Genomic DNA, 15,014 nt, shown 5'->3' on the forward strand with positions numbered 1-15,014 from the left:
AATGTTTTCTGTCATCCAGTGAGAGAGTACCTTGATTAAGGAGCTTTCCGCAGGATACAAAATTGTTTCAATAGAAACATGAACATGGGATTAATTTTCCTGAAACTTAGAATTCAGTTTTCACTCTCAATTAGTTGAAAGTAAATGAATACCAACGTGCCCCCGCCAAGTATATTTTGTTAACTTCCTTAAGGCTCTATAACAAGATACAAATCCACTCCTTCCACTCTCTATGCTCTAATGTAGGGAGAACAATTCACAGATTAAAACCAGCAATTAAAAGAAGAAGTAAAACTTACTCAACAAATGTTTTGTACTTAATTCTAAATGCAAACTCATGTCGCTCTATAGCTTAAAACACTGTGGTACCCAGATACATTGAATTGCATCAGTGCAGGATTCAGCTGCCTTGTAAAAGGCTGGTCACTAAATTATTTTGGATTTTTTAAAAGTTAAAAACAACAACAACAATATGGCAACCTAAAGCCTAACTAAACAGAAGAGAAATACAGACAGCAAGTCACATTCTAACCATTTTTTCCAAGCAAGAGAAATGAAATCTAAGTATCCATATCTCTACTATTTCAAATCTTTTATAAAACGATATTCAGACAAATTCTAACATTTAAATGCCAATGACAGTAAAGAACCTAAGCTACATCTCTTCACCATTGGTCAGTTTTAAAATTGCACACAAAAATGTTTAAACACCAGAGTACAAGATTTTGGAGATGATAAAGTATGGCTTTACCCAGAAGTTGATATAATATCTCCTTGACTGTCTATGTTCAGTCACCAACAACACAGGCTAAGAGGAACAATGTGACACCCAAGTAAATGGAGAGATCAGTAGTAGGGAATTTATAATTTTCTGGCGAACTTGCATCTTGCATCGATGCTGATGTATTAAGCCAACATACGCACATGTGAACATGCGCACATGCATACTTCAGAAATAAAACCATAACTTTAAGCCTTAAATGTATAGTGTTGATTTCACACACTCTGCTGTGAAGGTTTACTTGAGAGTCTTTGAGGTTTAAATACTTGATCTTCTATACTTGAAGCTGATCTGACCTTCTAAATTCATAGGTCTTTAGTTTCCAATGCTCCTGCAGAAATTAAAAACATCTACATGAGACAAATGATTGTCCCTGTCTTCCTATTTGAGGATAAGGGAAGTCAAAGGTTTGACAGAGAACATTCATGTGCAGAGGGTAGGGTGTGTAGAAAGGAGAAGAGAGAAGGAAAAGTTACTAAAGGAAATGTGCCTGCTATGACCTGCCATGATATGTCACAATTACGAAACTGAAGAGGTCATCACTTTGAAACTTGACTAGCTCTGTGATTCTCTTCTCAGTCCCTTGCAGATAGATCCCATGTGTTCAGGAACAATGTGCTATTACCCTGGGGTGACTGTACAGAGCAGCTCGTGAGTTCCCATAATCCCATGCAAGGATGCTGATCTGAAGCAAAGCCCCCAAGCCACCACTCTCTTCCTAGCTTCGAAGGCAAGCTACAACCTTGGTATCGTGCGGCATGTGACACATGGGAGGGAACACCTGACCTGTCTTCCCCACTTAATTCTCCTTTAAATATATTTAAATGAAGCTATAGAAAATGCAACATTTATTATAAGTCCTTGTAGATGAAATGTGCTGGAAAAAATTAACAAGAAATCTCGGGGGAAAGTTATGAAATTCAAAAGTGGCATTTTTCCTAATATACAGGAATTGTGATTGTATATTCCTATAGCCTCCACAGCCAAAAAAATAAGCTTTGCGAGAAAGAAAATTTGAAAACTTTTTTTCGAAAATCTGAGTGAGCACCAACCTGAAAGCCCTTGGAAATGAGCTCTGGACTAGCCGGTAAGTGTTCTATTTGGTACCCTTCATCAGAGAAAGGAGAGCAAAACAGCTAATCTATAAGAAATCAAATCAGAAGAATCTCAATAGAAACATTTCATTTGTAGACATTGGACCTAGATGTTAAAAGTCTTGTAATAATATTGAAAGCTCGCTACCAATGCCACAAATTGATTTATAGTTGGCCTCTTTGGTAATAGGGATTCGTTCAAAGTTGATAAAAAGGAATAAGATTGCATAGAATTAAATGAATTTTAAAATACTTCTGTAGTTCAAACTGGTTTCCCAATAGCCATAAAAATCTCTGTGAGTCTCATCAGAGAATCCAACATTTTGGTGGTTTCCAGTCTCTGACACCTGGTTCTCACATTTATTCTCCTTATCTGGCACTGTTGAGTGTTGATTTACTATTTATTCTGATACATAATTGGTTATGTTGGTTTGTCAATTAAAAATTTGACAATATTTATTACACCTTTCATTTTTCCATCATTTTATAAATAATCTTCTACCACAAAAGGGAAATATTTCATTAATTTTTTTCTCTGCATACATTTAAAGTTGTTATTATTGGATAATGTGTACTGTCATTCTGCTGAAGGAACTGTCTAGGCAGATAACCATTACTATCTCAATTTTTTAAGGACATTCTGGCACTACAACTGTTATTTCTAGCATTTAAAAGTATCACTTGAAGAGCACATATAATATATAAAATTTAAGAGATAGTCACATTGAGATTAGGCATTAAAAATAGGCTTCAAGCACCTTGCTGGAAGTTAATAACATATCAGGATATATTTCCAAGACACCTAAACAAAATCAGGAGGAAAAAGTTTTTATATTGTATGCCAGAGAACCCAGGAATTATGGCTTGAACAAAAGAGAATTCACTTTCTATAACTTAGCTTTCTCACAATCAGTGATTTTAAAGCTCACCAAAAAGCTAATAGGTAGCAACCTTATATTTAGCGACCACTGTAACTGTTTTCAAAGGTGGATTTTGTGTCAATAAATGTTACTCTCCCTCAGGGCCACAAAAACCATCCATTTACTTTTTGACTTTTAGGAAAATACAACCAGTATTGAATTATTCAAAATTTTCTTGACTGAGCCCTTTCTCATGCAAGAGGCTTCCTATTATAGTCCTTTGTAAAGAGAGCCTGTCCGTGGGAGCAAACCAGCTGAGGTGCGTCACTCCATACACTAAGGGAGTGGGATTGAATGTAGGATCTGGACCTGAAATGGAAAATTGGTTTCATGTGATTTGCCAACTGTGATTGCCTCACACTGACTACTTGGAGTACTTGGCACCTAGTAGAAGTTCAATAAATACCTGGTGATGGATACAAGACCATATCTTCACTTTATAAGAAATGTGCCGTCATCTACCAGTAACTTCTGTCGTGAGAACGGGAAAGGGAGTAGCACATGAGGTCTGCGGATGTGCCAATCTATGTTTGGTTCGCCAATGGCAATGAGCTCTGAAAAGTAATCACCCTGTGGGCCAGAACCAAGAGGGTTATCAGTGAGTGGGATCAACGAATCGGAAATAATTTCAGATTAGGATGTTCAGCATTAAAGCAGGATAAGGGAAAAGTATAATCAGTGAGGCTATGAAATTTGGTGAATTTCTGTCAGCCACAAATCCCTAAACACTGTCTCTATGCTTGGTAGATACTTGAGGACTACCCAAATGATTTCCATTCATAGAGAATTGAGACATATGCTCCATGACACGTGGGAGGGGCTTTCATAGGAGCCTGAAGTTTGATGGGTCTGGACTTCTGGACAGCTTCCTTGTCATTTGTAGCCAAGCCTTTGGATTGCTCAGAGATACGTTTGCTATATAGAAGTGAACTTTTGTTTAAATATATCTTTCTCTCAAAATCCTTAGTGTAAATAGTTCCAGCTCGAACAACTTCTCCTTCTCTAGGAGTCCTACATGAAGGGACTTGGAAGACCGATGTACATGAGAACCCCAGAAGCACTATCCTAATGAAAAGTTTCACTTGGCCTTGTTGATCTAACCATATTTCTCAGACCCCACCTGGATGGAGAGGTAAATGACATGGGGACATTTTATGACATGCATCCTCTGGATACCATCCCCTCTATTCCAGTCTCTGGAACTCCATTTCCTGAAGCCTTTGCTCTTATGATTGTGAAGAACACCGTGTGGCTCACAGGACCTCACAACTGGCCATGCCAGTCCCCGCTCATCAGCACACAGGCTCTGTGCAACTTCCCCTGTGCTGCCTGATTAGACTTTCCTCCTAACCAAGAAACCAAAAGTGACAGTCACAGGAAATCCATATCCAACAGACAGAATAAACTCATTTTTAACCCTCTCACTGGACTGTGCTAGGGCAATTATATTTAAGAGGAACTTCTGACTATGGGTGACGATTGACATTAGGGTTCCCCTAGGAGTAGGACTTTCTACGTCCTCACCATCCCAACATGGGTTCCTCAAGTTACTTAGGTGGTATTAAGGTGAAGGGTTGGCAAGGATTTGTTTCCTTGAAAGATGCAGGATTAGGAATTTGATTTCATCAGGCTCTCAGTGTAGTTGTCCAAACATGTTATTTATATTTCGGAGTTGTATTTCTTTCCACCCATCTCCCCCTGCTCTCCCAAAAAGGTGTTCATTATAGAAGGACTTCATAAAATTCTGTATACCTTTAGTGCAGATCCAATTTGTAATATCCTTTTCTGGATACAGAACTGTGGGATGTGAGCATGCTCTAAGACTCAGGAATTGTGTAGGACCTTATGGAAAACATTAAATCACAAAATCTGAAATAGCAACAAAAGAAAAAGTAATTGGGGGACATAAAGAGCATTCCAGGCCTATGGGGTAGGTAGCAAACTGCCACATAATTTTTTCCTGTTGCCACTTTTTGAAAAAGCATAATAGGTAGAAGAAAATCATTGGTCTCATTAACTTGATGCATCTTGTTCCAAAATTGGTGTGTAATCAAATCAAACCCATGACACGTGAACGTGTGAGGAGGAAGCTAGCCTAGCACATGGCTGTGGAAGGCAGAGGACTAGGTCCCTGGAGGTTTAGCTTCTTCCCATGATTCTTCACTGACTCAGTGGGTTGCCTTGAACAGATTCCTTCTGTGTCACAGTTTACTCATATATTTAGAAAAAGTATTTCAACCCCTGTCCTTGAAGGTCTCTTTCAGCTTCACTGTAATCTGATTCACTCTCTTAAAAATCTAAACCTGGGGCACCCGGTGGCTCAGTCAGTTAAATGTCTGACTCTTGATTTTGGCTCAGGTCATGATCTAAGGTTGTGAGATCGAGCCCTAAGTCAGGCTCCACACATGCTTAAGATTCTGTCTCCCTCTCTCCTTGCCCTCTTGCCTCTCACCCTCTCTAATAATAATAATAATAATAATAATAATAATAATAATAAGCTGAATAACTGAATTTAGTAATCATGGTCTAAGTAATTATTTTTTCAATAGGTCAACAAAAACCCAGCAGATGTGTGGAGCTTTCAAGAGCTAACCAATACTCGACTTCAATAACTAATGAGCCATTTTGTCCTGATTGGGGTAAGCTGGCTTGATTGAGGTGACTAGGTGACTCAGAATCACAAATTTTGGCTTCAAAGCATCACCATTAATTGGCTATACAGCTGTGGGTCATAGTTGCTGGCTGTGTCTTTTTGCATTGAAAGTGCTGTGGGGAAGACAAGGAACTAGATAAAGAAGAGGAGAAACTGAAAGCAGGAGCAGCAAGTCATCGCAGGCTGGTCGGAGTAGATTCAAAAGCCATCTGCAGAAGCCTCAGGGTTTCATGGTTCAGTAGGTCAGGTTCACGAACTATGGGAAGAGTGTGATAAACATTCCTACCTCCCAGGGCTTTGTGACAAAAGACCCAGTGCATCCACTCACTCATTTATTCAACAAATATTTATTTGGCATCAATGAGAAACCAGACCTTACCCTAGGCCCTGGAGAGCACAGCCATGAACAGAGTCCAAGAGATCCCTACTCTCAATGAGCCTGCATCCTATTTACAAGAATATATAATAGCCTATTTATGCAAATAAAGTGACCATAAGTTCTTCCAGCACATAAGAATTGCTCTGTGAGTGTGAGCAGTATCATTGTTGTCGCTTTGTGGCACTGAAGAAGTAAGTAACGTTTTAAAATGTACTCATCAGAAACTTCTTTGAATAGGATTTGAATCTTCAATATCAATTCTTTATTTTTTCCTCCATTGTTCTCCTTTTTTCTTTTTAATTCTCTGTGGTTTGGTCTCATTAAATATATCCAATTCTTGGGTTGCCTGTCAACTGACAAACAGGTAATAAATTTACAAATCAATTAGCAAACGACCTGAATCTAGGGGTGCCTGGGTAGTTCAGTCAGTTGGGCATCTGCCTTCAGCTCAGGTCATAATCCCAGGATCCTGGGATTGAGTCCCACAACAAGCTCCCTGTTCAGTGGGGATTGTGCTTCTCCCTCTACCCTTCTCCCCTGCTCTCTCTCTCTCACTCTCAAATAAATTAATAAAATCTTTTTAAAAAAGACCTGAATCCAAAGAAAAAGGGTTACAAATGGAAATTAGGTTGAAGAAAATATAGTAGTATCACCTCCCCCTTCCTGAAGGTGATGGGGAGGGGTGATGAGGAGGGGTGGGCCATTGATTCTCTTTCCAATCTGCTGTCATGCTGATACATACCATGCCCCACTGAGCTTTCTCTTCCTTTTTTCAAAAGTCCAGTTGGGAAGTCAATATAAAACATTAACCCTTTCTCTTTGGAAGTGCTGCCCTATTCAAAGCATATTTAATCGGGACATAGGCTGAGCCCAGAGGCTCAGATCCAGTCAAGGAAAAATACTGAGTTTGATGAAGACCTCAACTAAAACAGAGTTTAGGATGAAGATGAAGAAATAGGTTAAAATATATTTAGCAAGTAAAATCTCCTCATTCACAGCCATGCTGTCTGGTTGGTAAGATCAAAATGGCTGGGAGGAGGTAAGTGGCCAGGGGATGGTTCTGAAAGGGTTGAGGCAGGAAAGGCAAGAAGCTCCAGCTCTTACTTGCTTTGAAGTTTCATTCTGGCCCTAGCTTATGTATAAGTTGACTATTTTTTAAAGGGAGGAATCTTTTGGGGAGGCATCCCTTCTGTATTCCTTTTCAAAAAATAACAATCAAAAAGCCTCTCTATTCAAAGTGGTTGCTTTCCACTCCTTCCACCAAGCCTGCATGCTCTACTGTTCCAGCTTCTTAGTGCCATCCGCGGGACTTCAACAATCCCACCCTGTGTAGCCCAAATCGTGTCTATTAAAAACATTATCATATCCGTTTCCCTAAGAAACATAGGTTGGTAGGCCCATCCCAAGTTTTCCCCCAAAGCAATTAGCCCTTCTCTGTCTTCTCTACCATTTCTAGCCAGGAGTCTGTCTTAAGTCCAAGGTCAGCATAACCTTTCTCAAGTGTGAGTCGGGCACGAGACCTTTCAGTTCCCCGATTTCAGGCGACATATTTGAAGGTTCTTGGCATTGTCTCCCAGAAGCCCCCTTAGTAGGTGTGGGATGAGAAGTCGGCAATCTCCCCATCTCTCCTCCCAAAAGGCAATAGCCTCCTCGCAAAAAAATCTTTACAAACCTCCCGTTGAGCACTTCAACTTGAGCATCCTACTAGAGGAGCACACTGGCAACCTTAACAAACAGAGATTCCTGGTGGAGGAGCTGATTGTGGAAAGAGAGTCCTTTCAGGAACACAACTGAGGACAATTCGTAGTTTATTTATTTTTTTTATTTTTTAAAGATTTACTTATTTATTCATGATATATATATATATATATATATATATAGAGAGAGAGAGAGAGAGAGAGAGAGAGATAGAGAGACAGGAGGAGGGAGAAGCAGGCTCCGTGCCAGGAGCCTGAGTGGGACTTGATCCCGGGTCTCCAGGATCTCACCCTGGGCCGAAGGCAGGCGCCAAACCACTGAGCCACCCAGGGATCCCCCAATTCGTAGTTTAACCCACTTTATACACACGCGGGGGTTGGAGTCCCAGAGCCCTGTCACCGAGCCTATCTGCTTTTCCCTCCCAAGCTCTGCCTGCCTCAAGGCCTCATCGAACTTCTCAACCTCTCAGATAACACATGGTCTGGGGTAGGAAACAACTAAGGAAAAGCTCTTCTGGCTCCGTATCCAATCAATTCCCCAGGAAAACACGAACCTCAATGGGCACAGTCACCCACCTCGAGTCTCTGTTTCCGAAGCCCTCTGGGATTGCAGACCCCGCCCACCCCCTACACACATTCCTGACATCAGGAGTCACCGCCGTTGGTGGCTTTTATCCTTGCCCCACGGTTTCCCCACCGTGCCTCCGTCTGTTCGTGGGGATGAGGTGGGTCCTGCCTCTGCTTTCCTTAAGAATGATCCTTCGGGTTTAGGGTTGCCCTTTGCACTCGTAGGCGATGTGCAAGCTTGGAATACCAGCCACGGGCCGGGTCACCTGTCAGCCGCCGCCAGTGCGGCCTGGCCATTTAGCCCAGGCTGTGTCCTGTGAAGTTGAAAATGCCCCTGCGTAAGGCCTGGTGATAACACGTCGTCACTCTGGCTCCAAAGACAAGAATATGATGTGAGAGGGTGAGCCGAGAGGGGCAGCGGCGTCTGGTGGAAGCTGGGGCTCCCTCCGCAGGGGCACTCCCTCCTCCCTCAGCTGGTCTCTGCGCTCCCACAGGCCAGGCCTACGCCCAGGAGAGAAGGAACGCTCTAGGGAGGGGGGAGGGGGAGGGGGGAGGGGGGAGGGGCGAAGGGCGAGGGAGGGGAGGAGAGGGCCGGGAAGGATGGGGAGGGGAAGGATGGGTAGGGGGGACGGGAAGGATGGGGAGGGAAGAGGGGAGGAGAGGAGAGGGACGGGAAGGATGGGGAGGGGAAGGATGGGGGGGAGGGGAAGGATGGGGAGGGAGGATGGGAGGAGGGGAAGGATGGGGAGGGAAGAGGGGAGGAGAGGGAAAGATGAGGAGGGGAAGGATGGGGAGGGGGAGGGGAAGGATGGGGAGGGAAGAGGGGAGGAAAGGAGAGGGACGGGAAGGATGGGGAGGGGAAGGATGGGGGGGGAGGGGAAGGATGGGGAGGAGGGAGGGAGGGGAAGGATGGGGAGGGAAGAGGGGAGGAGGGAGGGACAGGAAGGATGAGGGAGGGGAAGGATGGGGAGGGAAGAGGGGAGGAGAGGGAGGGGAAGGATGGGGAGGGAAGAGGGGAGGAGAGGGAGGGGAAGGATGGGGGGAGGGGGGAGGGGGAGGGGAGGTCCTCTCACCTGCAGTGACGCACTACAACCGGAAGGCGTTGCAGAAACTATGAAATCTAAGTTCCTGGGGTAACGTGCTGGTTTGCTGGGGCGCGACAGCGACCCTCGGCTGTGCGGCTGTTCCTGCCTTTCGCACCCCCGAACCTCAAAGCCCGCGTCTCGGTGCGGAGCGCCTGGAGGGCCGCGCAAGGTCACGCAGGTCACGCAGGGGCCACCTCCTCCGGAAGAATCGGTGCAATCGTCTTCGATCCCAAAACCTCGACGGTCATGGAAGGCCGCGCCGAAGGTCTTCCCGACGGAGCTCGCAAGTAGGTTCTGGAAATCCTCGCGGCGGCCCTGGACCCCAAGCCTTCGGCGAGGCCCAGGCTGAGGAGAAGCGTTGGCGCCTGCGCACTGCAGCGCGGCGGCCCGCGGGCGCACACATGGCGCCGGCCGTCGCGTGGCCCCCGAGCGCGCGTGAGGGGACTTCCGGGGTCGCGCCCTCACACCAGGCCCCGGACGCCGGCAAAGCTTGTCAGCGGGGCGCCTCTCCCCCGGCCCCGGCCCCGGCCCCGGCCCCGGCCCCAGCCCCGTGGGCAGGTGAGTCCCCGCGGAGGACGCGCGGCCCTGGAAGAGCCCCGTGGGCGAGGCCTCGTCGGCTTCCCGGAGTCGGGGGCCTCCCGAGGTCCGCCGCCCTCGGTTCCCCGCCTGCCCCTCGTAAGCCGTTGCGCCATTTCTTACCTTCCTTCCGCACTTGAGTGGTGCCGCGCGTGTCGGCGGTCGGCGGTGGCAAGGCGAGGCGGGTGGGAGGACGGGGGGCTGGGCGCCGGGCCCTGAGCAGGGCGCGTGAGGGGGTGAGCTCTGGCTGTTGGGCTGTGTGTTGGCAAAGGGAATTTTAAATTTTAGAAAAAGTAAAAAAAAAAAAAAAAAAAAAAAAAGACGTAAATGGGTTTCTGAGCGTGTGCGTGTAGGCCGGGAGCCGCAGCAGCCCATGTCGGTTCTCGATGTTTCGGAGCTCGATGCTTCGGGGCTGCCTGTCGGCGGGTCTGCGGCCCCGGCCGGCTCCGCGGCCGCCCTCTGGGCCGCGGGACCTGACGCTCCCAAGCGCCCCGGGACCGTGAGAAATTTTACCCTCTCCAGATGGTGGCCTGGCGGTGTTGCGGGGTGTGCACAGGAGCTGGAATCCACACGTAGGCCTTGTATTCCTTTTCTTCTTAAATATTTTATTTTATTCATTCATTCATTCATTCATTCATGGAAGACACAGGCACAGAGAGAGAGGCACAGAGACCGACAGAGGGAGAAGCAGGCTCCACGCAGGGAACCCGACGCGGGACTCGATCCCGGGACCCCGGGGTCACGCCCTGGCGGTGGCCTGGCTGGTGTTGCGGGGTGTGCACAGGAGCTGAAATCCAAACGTAGGCCTTATTTTTTTCTTTTTAAATATTTTATTTATTTATTCATGGAAGACACAGGCACACAGAGAGCGGCAGAGACACAGGCAGAGGGAGAAGCAGGCTCCATGCAGGGAGCCCGACGTGGGACTCGATCCCAGGACCCTGGGGTCATGCCCTGGACCGGAGGCAGGCGCCCAACCGCCGAGCCCCCCGGGCTGCCCGGCCTTGTATTTTCATGGCGCACAGTTGCTTACACAAGAAGCGTGAGCTTGGTGTTGCCCGCCGAGACGTTTGGCTGAGAGACGGATCAAGTTCTCGCTGCCGTTGAAATTCCCAGGCGCTGCCGTTGAAATTCGTGTGCGGCCTCCGCAGGAAGTGAGCGCAAGAACAAGGGTGTTTAGAGACCGAAGTTGCGTATTTCTTCTGTGAAAGATACGGCTGTTTTGTTTTGTTTTGTTTTGTTTGTTTCTTTGTGGTCTGCTTAATTCCCCGAATGATGGGAGGCAACAGCATGACTGCCATTTCTTGGCACCCGGTGAATCAGTGCAGATAATTTTCTAATTAGCTAGTGACGTGATGCGTTAGATGGGCTACAAAAATCTTAGTGGATGCTATGCCAGGGCTGGTTATTGAAAAACAGACTATTCAGAGCCTGTGGTTTATAGTTCTCGTTCTTCTGGAAATGAAGTGTCTCTCCTCATGAAATTTCTGGTAATTCGGACACTTGGCCGTATCTGTCGAAGGCCTGCTCAGAGGCTGTGTCTTGAGGTCAGAGACCACAGTCTTACTCCTCAATACCCAGAACCGACCCTGTGACTAGTACACAAAGGCACTCAGTGCAGTTAATCACACGTGAATGATGTGGTTTAATAGGAACATGTAGGTTTTTTTTTTTTTTTTGTCAGAAGTTGTTTTTTTTTAGCAGAACTACTTTTACTTACCCACCGTGTTTCTTTTTCTCTTTGTTGTCTACTTCATGCGGTATTTGGGGGTATAAAAAACCAGGGATCCGTTGGCTAGCTTAATTGAAAAATGTTTTGAAAAGAAAAGTTAAAAAGCAAAACCGAACATATTGAAAACGATTTTCATACAATTTTCTTCCCTCTGTTAGTTCAGTTGTAAGAAATGGAGAACAAAAGCATTACCAACCAAGGCTTTTAGCAGAAACATAATTGCTTACACATCCAAATACATCAGCCAAGTTTGCAACACGCGATTAGGCAGCCAATTGCGTTGAAAATGTGCTTGCTCATTCAGAGGAGACCACACCCCAGGGCTCACCCACTGGCTCCTCTTCACTCCTGGAGTTCAGTTAGCACCAGACCATTCCCATTAGCCACTTGTTGAAAACATAATGGGGCCACAGGTAGTAGTAATCATTGGGGTGCCAATGAGAGAGACAGTGTCTTTAACCCCATTTCAGCCTCTCTCCAGTCTTCTGCATTATATTTAAAAAGAGTGATGTCCTAGAGATGGATCCGATCTTGAATTTCTTAGTTTATATGTCACATGAACCGCCATTCAAATTAAAAGAAAAGCGGCACATTGGATATTTGGTCTCAGGTACATTTCCGCATTCTCATCTCCCTGCCCGAATTTCATTTAGTTCTCAGATGAGTGTGTTGGCAATTTGGAAACCCAGCTCTCCATATCCTGGAATTCTTTTCTACCTATGACACTGACTCTTGAATGACCTTGAATGTGGCACGGGCACTGCCTTTTCCTTAATCCCATCCTGAGTATGGCAGTAAAACAGGATGGTCTTCCCCAACCTATCTCCTACTCCCACCTGCCACCCCGCCCCAAGGAGTACAGAGAGAAGTATTCTGGAATACTTCTCGAGTATATTCTGGAATAGTTGGGTTTCAGGTATTCAGAAACCACAAGATGACAGGTGACTGTCCCATTCTTTGGTCGAATAGTCTTTAGCTACATGGCTGATCGCTTCACAAGTCATCCCTTAGGATCAGCTTGGCAGTGTTGGGTTGGGATCAACTATGTGTTGGAAAGTAGTTCTCCTGGGATAATAAGTGATAAATGTTCTGATTCCCAGCAGGCTACTGCATAAAATGCAGGAGATGAAACCAGGATGCTAGCTGGCCAACCAAGCAGAAAGAGTAACATGTCTTCCATTTAGGCAACAAATTCCATTTTCTTTTCCCCAAGTGTTTGTTGGTTTCCTGGCAGTCCTCACCCTTAAGAAACCTTAATGCAAAAACTGCACATTTACATATCTTGCAACTCTTGGGCTCTGTATTAGTTCCTATTGCTGCTTTAATAACTTACCACCAACGAAGTGCCATAAAACAACACAAATTTACTATCTTATATTTGTTCATCACGAGTCTCAGTGAAGTACAGTCAGGGTGTTGATGGGGCTGTGTTCTCTCTTGCAGGTACTAGGGGAGAATCTGTTTCCTTGCCGACACCACAGATCTTGGCTTGTGGCCTTCCTGTTCCGTCTTGAGAGCCAGCCACTTCTTGCATCACTCAAACCTCTCTGCCTTCCTCTTCTACTTATAAGGATCCGTATGATTATACTGGGACCATGAGGATAATCCAGAGTAATCTATTTATTTTAGGTTGAGCTGATTATCAACCTCAATCCCACCTACATCATAAGTCCCCTTTGCCGTGTAACCTAACGTATTCACAGATTCCGGAAATTAGAATGTGGACATCTTTAGGGGGGCCTTTATTCTGCTTACCCCAGATTCATTTTCATTTTGGCTGATAGACATCCTTTTTTCTACTAAAATTTCCAAAGGCTACCTGTACACAGTCAACAGGAAAACACATCTTCCTGCCAAGTCCATTCTTTGCTCTTTGCCCTTACCAATATCTTTAAATTACTTTGCTAGTAGCCCGCAGATTTTAAGATTCAACAATCTCTGGTTCCATATTGTCTGCATTCTAACCTCCCTCAGCCCCTTCCCTCTCTACTTGCCTTTGTGTGGGCAGTGAAGCTCTGCTCTCAGTAACGAGCCCCTCTGCCACAGAGCAGACCTTTTGAAGAGTACCTACTTTTCATCATGCCAAAGTATGAGCTCACACACGTTCACACTTGCCTTTGTTCCCTCCAGGCTTCCATACCTCATGAGTTGCCTCTTTGCTTTCAGGGGAATCAAGGTAGCAGACCTCAACGGCATTCTGTTTCAGGGGTTGAGGAGAGGCAGCAGAGAGGGGATTTAGGTTATATCCAATGACCACCTCTTTCCTGGGTTTGCCCTCACAGCAGCTGGAGGGCTTGGAGGTGCTAAGCCCTCTGATTTAGAACTACACAGGTCTGAAGGCTGAGCATTTTCTATGAAGGGCCTTCATCTTTGGAATTCCCTCTCCAAAGCTATTGACCTGTATGGCCTGAGGTAAATTCTATCTCACTAGTAAAGTGGATTTCACAGTTAATATGGCCAAGCTGATTTGGATTATTTATTTTCAGTGTTAGCCACAGCTGTAGAACTCTCAGATGTGTGCGGGAATTGAACACACCTTTAGAAATGTCAGGAACAAATAGCCCTGCCTGAGACAGGAGAGGGTTTGGCTGTAATCTTCCTTTTTGTCTTGCCTGTGACTTGCTCTATGGCAAGCAGCCTGTGTTCCGTAGTTATTTCTTCCATGTTGTTTTTTTTTGTCAAGCTAACCTACCTGACCCGTCCCTGCGTTTGCTTACTTAGGCCATCTCTCTCTCTGTATCTGGATAGCAAATGACTGATACAAATGAACGTAAATAGAACACAGGGCATACGTGCACGTGGAGTCAGCTGCACTCGCCTGTGTGGGCGACTAGAGTAAGGTGAACGTGAAGGAAGTTATTAGCTCTCCAGCAGGGGCAAAGAGAAAAGCCAGTTCTGTCAAAAGTGAATGTTGAAACAAAAGAAAATAACCCCGTCCCAAATGCTCTGGGCTGAATCAGCCTTCCTGGGGTCTTATTCTGGTTCAGAGATAGCTCTGTCCTTGAAGTACTCTCTGTTGAGTGGCACTAGTCCACGGTATCAAGTAGTGTTTAAAATACCTAGATTAAAAGCCTTCTGCATTTAATGTCTCAGCTCCAACAGGTATATAAACCAAAATGAACTTGCAAATTTCATTGAAGCTTTATCCTCCAGCCCAGGCTCGTCCCTAATGTCACCATTTCCACATTCCCGACAAAGAATCTTTTACTCTAACCAAGTTCCCGTTCACAGTTGGCAGCTGGCCCATCCAGCGGGGGAAGGTGACTTTCGTGGTGTCCTCGCTCTTACAGGGGTGCAGGTTAACATCCTCCTTGGGCAACGAGGGGACTAATATTCTGTTCTTTGTTCAAAGCTCTGAAGGATCAATGTGTGAGATGTGATACTCAAATTGATGCTATTCCTGTCCTGAAAGCATTAACTCCAGTTCCCTTCCCCGTGGAAGAGGTGAGGGGATGTGCCTCTTGGTTCAGCATGGCCCAAGTAAATAGTTTTTGTCAAATTTCAGCCTGAAATGCATTTGTGTTCCAATT

Source organism: Nyctereutes procyonoides, unplaced genomic scaffold (genome assembly GCF_905146905.1).
Source record: "Nyctereutes procyonoides isolate TBG_1078 unplaced genomic scaffold, NYPRO_anot_genome, whole genome shotgun sequence".
NCBI classification, from domain to species: Eukaryota; Metazoa; Chordata; class Mammalia; order Carnivora; family Canidae; genus Nyctereutes; species Nyctereutes procyonoides.